Below are 7614 nucleotides of genomic sequence, written 5' to 3'. Positions count from 1 at the left end.
ACAAAAAACCCTAGACAATACAAAAACTAAACAAACCACCCTTGTCACACCCTGACTCCCCCCCCCCCATAGGTGTGGACTCCCGGCCGCAAACCTAAACTTATATGGGAGGGTCTCGGTGGGCAGCTAACTTCGGTGGCGGCTCTGGTTCTGGACGCCACCCCCCTTCTATACACTGAGCCCTCCGCCCTTGTAGCACTGACCCGTGGATCATCACCGGAGGCTCTGGACTGCGGATCCTCGCCGTAGGCCCCGGGCTGTGGACCCTCGCTGCATGGATCATCGTCGGAGGTTCTGGACTGGGGACCGTCGCTGGAGACCCTGGACTGGGGACCGTCGCTGGAGGCTCTGGACTGTGGCCCGTCGCCGGAGGCTCCGGACAGTGGCCCGTCACTGGAGGTTCCGGACTGTGGCCCATAGTTGGAGGTTCCGGTCTGTGAACTGTTGCCGGGTGTTCTGGACTGGGTACTGTCGCCGGACGTTCTAGACTGGGTACTGTCGCCGGACACTCTGGACTGCCGAGGCGCACTGTAGGCCTGGTGCGTGGTGCTGGCACTGGTGGTACCGGGCTTGTGACACGCACCTCAGGGCGAGTGCGAGGAGCAGCAACAGGGCGTACTGGACCCTGGAGGCGCACTGAAGGCCTGGTGCGTGGTGCCGGCACTGGTGGTACTGGGCTGGTGACACGCATCTCAAAGCGAGTGCGGGGAGCAGGCACAGGATGTACTGGACTGTGGATGCGCACTGGAGGTCTGGAGTGTAGAGCTGACACAACCCGTCCTGGCTGGATGCTTATTCCCGCCCTGCAAATGCAGGGCGCTGGCACAGGACGCACTGGGCTGTGCAGACTCACCGGAGAGCCGGCGCAGGATATCCTGGTCCAAGGAGGTATACTGGAGACCAGGAGCGCTGAGTCGGCACCCTCCTTCCTGGCTGGATGCCCATTCTAGCCCGGCCAATACAAGTACCTGGAATAGAGCGCACCGGGCTAGCATAGCGCACTGGAGACACCATGCGCTCCACCGCATAACACGGTGCCTGACCAGTAACATGCTCCCCACAGTAACCACGAGTAGTTGGCTCAGGTCTCCGACCTGACTCATGCAATCTCCTCGTGTGCCACCCCCAAAAATATTTATTGGGGCTGCCTCTCGGGCTTCCGTGCTAGCCTTATTCCCTCACATTGTCGCCGTTCCTCCCGTGCTATCTCCACCTGCCTCCATGGTAGGCGATCCTCTCCTACCAGTATTTCCTCCCACGTCCAGGATCCTTTACCATCCAGTATTTTGTCCCATGTCCATGCTGTCTGCTCCATCAAACGCTGCTCCTCCTTTTCATGTTGCTTGGTCCTCTTATAGTGAGTTCTTCTGTCACAGTCGTCATAAGGAGGAGACCAAGGCGCAGAGTGGTAAGAGTACACTTCTTTAATGAAAGAACGAAACACTGAACAAACTATACAAAAAACAACAAAACGAACCGTGAAGCTAATATGGATAGTGCAGACAGGCAACTAAACATAGAATAAGAACCCACAAACTACCCAAGGAATATGGCTACCTAAATATGGTCCCCAATCAGAGACAACGATAAACCGCTGCCTCTGATTGAGAACCAATCTAGGCAACCATAGACATATAAACACCTAGACTTACAAAATCCCCTAGACATACAAAAAAACCTAGGCAATACAAAACTAAACATACCGCCCTCGTCACACCCTGACCTAACCAAAATAATAAAGAAAACAAAGATAACTAAGGTCAGGGCGTGACACAGACTCAATTCGCCGGGACATGGACTCTACAATGTATCAAAAGCGTTCCACAGGGATGCTGGCCCATGTTGACTCCAATGTGTCCCACAGTTGTGTCAAGTTGGCTGGATGTCCTTTGGGTGGTGGGCCATTCTTGATAAACACAGTAAACTGTTGAACATGAAAAACCCAGCAGCGTTGCAGTTCTTGACACACTCAAACCGGTGTGCCTGAACCCTACTACGATACCCCATTCAAAGTCACTTAAATGTTTTGTCTTGCTCATTGAATGGCATACATTCACAATCCGTGTCTCAATTGTCTCAAGGTTTAAAAATCCTTCTTTAACCTGTCTCCTCCCCTTCATCTACACTGATGGAAGTAGAATTAAGGTGATATCAATAAGGGATCATAACTTTCACCTGGATTCACCTGGCCAGTCTGTCATGGAAATAGCAGGTGTACCTATTGTTTTGTACACTCAAAGTATATAAAGCAGGTAAACCTATATAAACTCAAGTTGATCCTATTACAAACTCACAAAGAATCGAAATGGGGAGAGGGCACCTTATGCAGTCGGAGACCACCTACTACACTATCGGAATCCCACACCACATCTCCAAAGAGGGCCATCAAGGTACTTCTCCCCCCCAAAAAAGGGAAGAACTTATTTTGAATCAGCTGCTTCTCCTCAGAGTTGTTACAAATTAGATTCAGAGGGCCTCTTAGAGCACCAGTGCATTGTGGCTCTGTCGTAAACCCCATCTGAGATAATACATGATGCTCCCCACCACCACCAGAAACCATCAGTTAAAACTGAAGAGTCAAGTCCACTCCGTTCACCAACTGGACAGGAAGTCTGCTAATCTGAAACCTGATCCAGGGGGAAGGAAGGACTCAGGAACCAGCCTTCAGTGCTTTCACCAATCATATTCATCACCAGCCCAGGCCGCCTGGGTCCAGACTCATTAAGCTACGCTGCTGCTCTTAACTAAACATCTATTCCATAAAATAAATGCTTCCAGGTTACTCAGTCACAGTCAGAGCCCAGGTCGGAGACGTATCACGCATCTGATCTCAATTACTGCTGCCTGGGAGACCTATAGGAGCTTTTATATGAGCCAAATAATGCAGTGCGGCCATTTTAACCAATAGCAAGATTATAGACCTATTCAGATACGGTTTGAGCATTTTTTTCATGCATCTTGAAAAGGGGGAAATTATTATTTGATAATTGGTTCCCTGTGCTTTTTTATTCCTTTTTATATCCATCACGAGATGATTGTCATTTTGCGGCTGCGAGCTCAATTTGGAGAAACATCAGACATAGTCAAGTTCAGACTGATTCTTCTGAGGTGAATAGAATAGAAACATTCTTATTCTATGGTGGGTACTATATAATCACAGTTTGGAGGGAACTGTATTGGCACAGCTTAATTAGAAATCAATTAGTTTAGCTCGCAATACTCCAGTGGTCAGTTTTAAAATCCCAATTTTGTGATAAGCCTAAAAAGAGAAAAGCTGCTTAACATGTGTATCTTCACCCTGATGAAGAGGCCGCCATTTTCAGAGTGGATGTATTACTGACACAGTCTTGGGCTCTTGGACATGAAGGATACAGGACCAGCTGTGTCTCCTCTCTCTCCTGCAGTCTCTGGGCTGCAGAGTGACAAAGCTACTCCTCCCCCTTTCTATCCCCCTCTTTTGGTCTCTCCCCTACTCTCTCGCTCTCTCTCTCTCTTTCTATATCTCTCTCACTCAGAACATACCAAATTAAGTTGGCAGATTTAGAGGGTTGGGATTCACTCATGCTTGGGCTCCATTGAAACACAAGACCATAGAGCTAAATAGAGGACTCTATATGGATAAAAACCCATTTTGGCAGTCATTGCCATTGAGGGCTCCCACTATTTTAAAGTAGTCAACTGGTTGGGACTTCCTATGGGTTAAGGAAAGATCACATGATTCCATACGGCCATCATGAGGGATCAGGCAATGAATTATACCCGTGAACAAATGTTCCATGACTGTAGGTGGCATTAAATTGCAAACCTTGGCTTTATACCTGTTCAAACAACACACTCTAGGTGGCAGTATGCACACTTTCATAGAAGTTGTTGAAGAAGAAAATTGACAACTTCAAAATGGAGATTTCCTCAATGGTGCTGCCCTTGTGCTCACAGACGCCATAATGGGACATATATATAAAGACGCTCTCTCGATCATTCTCTATGGCCAAGAACGACTATGCTGATGATGGCTTTTTAAAGTAAAAAAGACCACCTCTCCCTTTATTGGATTATTGGAGTTTATCAATGGATGCATTTTAATAGTCTGAAGTATTTTTGTCTCATTTTCTTAACCTACACTGATGTGAAAGAACTATTTACACACACAAGTCATTTTCATTCATGTCTATCTCAGTTGCATTATGCCCACATGGCGGCACACATTAAATAACATGTTTGTAATACTTATCTGTGTATTTGTTAGCACTGCTCACATAATCCATGCACTTTATTCCATGGTCATATAGCACAAATTTGTAGTCGGGAAAGGCCTACCAACACATTAATTTTCCCAGCACATCATGTTTATGTTTCATCATTGCATATTTATCATTATATGTCTGTACATATAAACGATCTCAAATAAATACATGTTTTATATTAGCTAATTGTGTCATTAGCTTAAACACACAGGTTGACCAGGGGTGTTCTGGTCAGCGTCTCAAATGGCACCCTATATAGTGCACTACTTTTTTACCAGAGCCCATAGGTAATAGAGTGCCCTTTGGGACGTATACCTGGTTTCGAGGTCACCCCTCCAAGGTCACACCACAGGAAAACATTTGTTGGCATGGCAATGTCGTCAACAACACAAAATTAAAGGTAATTTAATGTTTGAAGAGCTGACCTCATCACTTTATATCCAGATATTTAACTGTAAAGGCATTTCTTCATCCCAAAGTTTAACTTATGAGTAACAACTCAAAAGTAAAGTTGTTTAATTAACCAAACATTGAACAAGTCTCTCTGTTTTGTCAAAGTAATTCCAATACATTATTTGAACTGAGGCGGGAGATTCCAATGAGGTGTATACAGGGTTCTTCTTCAGGTGGGTTTTTAGGGCAGACTGCATCCCAAAATGGTGTATCGCAGCCCACTACTGGATGCGGAAACTGAAAGGTGGGAAATTCATAACGGAATGCATAACCAGGGACTTGAGAGGAAAGGACTTCTCCAGCTCTGTGCAACTCCTCGCCTATGACATCCTTCAATCCCAAAAAGTGTGGTTCAATGTTTAAAAATGTTTGGGTTTTAGTTGTTTAAATCCTGTATTGTAAATTCACTGCCTCCGTTCCGATCCTTTCAAGCCTTACTGCTGGGCCACCTTACAATGATGATGATAATGAGGAAGATGATGATGAATTTTGTGTTGTGTAATTTGCAACATTCAAGGATATTACAATTGCAAGAAAAGCAAGTATCCATACTAGTATCAAGTATCTACACAATGAACGGTAATGCTCATAGATCAACCAATAGATGGAGCTAGTAAGCTACATTGCACACTACCCAAGGTGCTTAGAATGCACAAGAGACACTATATAATGATGAGAAAGTCTTGTCGTTGTTCCAAAGGCGGGAAGGCAGGCGTTCTGCTTATCAGTCTGCCGCCTCATATTTGCCGTGTTAAAATACATAGTATATAAATATATATACATACACATACATACATACATATATATATATATATACATACAGTACTGGTCAAAAGTTTGGATACGCCTACTCACTCAAGGGTTTTTCTTTATTTTTCTTTTTGTATAATTTTTTTTAGATTTAAATTTTTTAATTTTACCTTTATTTAACTAGGCAAGTCAGTTAAGAACAAGTTCTTATTTTTAATAACGGCCTAGGGTTAACTGCCTTATTCAGGAGCAGAACGACAGATTTTTACCTTGTCAGTTCGGGGATTCGATCTTGCAACCTTCAGGTTACTAGTCCAACGCTCTAACAACTAGGCTAGAAATAACACATATGGAATCATGTAGTAACCAAAAAAAGTTTTAAACAAATCAAAATATATATTCTTCAAAGTAGCCATCCTTTGCCTTGAAGGCAGCTTTGCACACTCTTGGCATTCTCTCAACCAGCTTCACCTAGAATGCTTTTCAAACAGTCTTGAAGGAGTTCCCACATATGCTGAACACTTGTTGACTGCTTTTCCTTCACTCTGCGGTCCAACTCATCCCAAGCCATCTCAAGTGGGTTGAGGTCAGGTGATTGTGGGGGCCAGGTTATCTGATGCAGCCTTCCATCACCCTGCTTTTTGGTTAAATAGCCTTTTCACAGCCTGGAGGTGTGTTGGGTTATTGTCCTGTTGAAAAATAAATGATTGTCCCACTAAGTGCAAACCAGATGGGATGGAGAATTGCTGCAGAATGCTGTGGTAGCCATGCTGGTTAAGTGTGCTTTGAATTCTAAATAAATCACAGACAGTTACACCAGCAAAGCACCCCCACACCAACGGTGATTTCCAACGGTCTAATGTCCATTGCTGGTGTTTCTTGGCCCATGCAAGTCTCTTCTTATTATTAGTGTCCTTTAGTAGTGGTTTCTTTGCAGCATTTCGACCATGAAGGCCTGAGTCACGCAGTCTCCTCTGAACAGTTGATTTTGAGATGTGTCTATTACTGAACTCTTTGAAGCATTTATTTGGGCTAAGATCTGAGGTGCAGTTAACTCTAATTAACTTATCCTCTGCAGCAGAGGTAACTCTGGGTCTTCCTTTCCTGTGGGGGTCCTCATGGGAGCAAATTTCATCATAGCACTTGCTGGTTTTTGCGACTGAAATCTTCTGTATTGACTGACCTTCATGTCTTAAATTAACGATGGACTGTTATTTCTCTTTGCTCATTTGAGCTGTTCTTGCCATCATATGGACTTGGTCTTTTACCAAATAGGTCTATATTCTGTATATCACCCTACCTTATCACAAAACAACTGAATGGCTCAAACGCATTAAAAAAATAATTTCCACAAATTAACTTTTAAGGCACACCTGTTAATTGAAATGCATTCCATGAAGCTGGTTGAGAGAATGCCAAGAGTGTGCAAAGCTATCATCAAGGCAAAGGGTAGCTTCTTTGAAGAATCTAACATCTAAAATGTATTTTGATTTGTTTAACACTTTTTTGGTCACTACATGATTCCACATGTATTATTTCATAGTTTTCATGTCTTCACTATTATTCTACAAGTTAGAAAATAGTAAGTACAAAGAAAAACCCTTGAATGAGTAGGTGTCCACACTTTTGACTGGTACTGTATATGTATTTATATATTCTATTAGGTTCCCAATCTCCCAACCTCATAACTAGTTACCAAGACTTCATTTCAGGCTATCAATCATGTTAGAGTAGTTAACTTGTATAACTATCTTAGCTAGCATGCCTGCTTGCAATGTTGGTAGAATTTAGAAAACTAAATGTACTGAATAAGACTCACATTCGTTTCAATTATTTACCCAGATTTTAGCAGGTATGCAGAGAAGAGAATCCAAACAGTACATCTCTCCACAATTAATGTGTTCAATTATAAACCTACTGATGTCTTGCCACAGATTTCTTACATGCATACAATGCCAAAAAAGATGCAACACTGTTTCTGGGTGGTCATTACAAAAGGAGCAATTTGAGTTGATGTTTTCCTAAACTTCTTCATATAGTGGTTGGCAGTAGGTATGTGTGTGGCCTCACATACTTGTTCCCACTCAGATTTTTGGGGTGCATGATGCCCCTGTTTATAGCTGTATTCCCGCGTGGACAGATTTTGACGGGAAGGGACACTCTCGCT

Source organism: Oncorhynchus masou, chromosome 25 (genome assembly GCF_036934945.1).
Source record: "Oncorhynchus masou masou isolate Uvic2021 chromosome 25, UVic_Omas_1.1, whole genome shotgun sequence".
In the NCBI taxonomy this organism is placed as follows: domain Eukaryota; kingdom Metazoa; phylum Chordata; class Actinopteri; order Salmoniformes; family Salmonidae; genus Oncorhynchus; species Oncorhynchus masou.
This window is presented reverse-complemented; position numbering follows the sequence as displayed.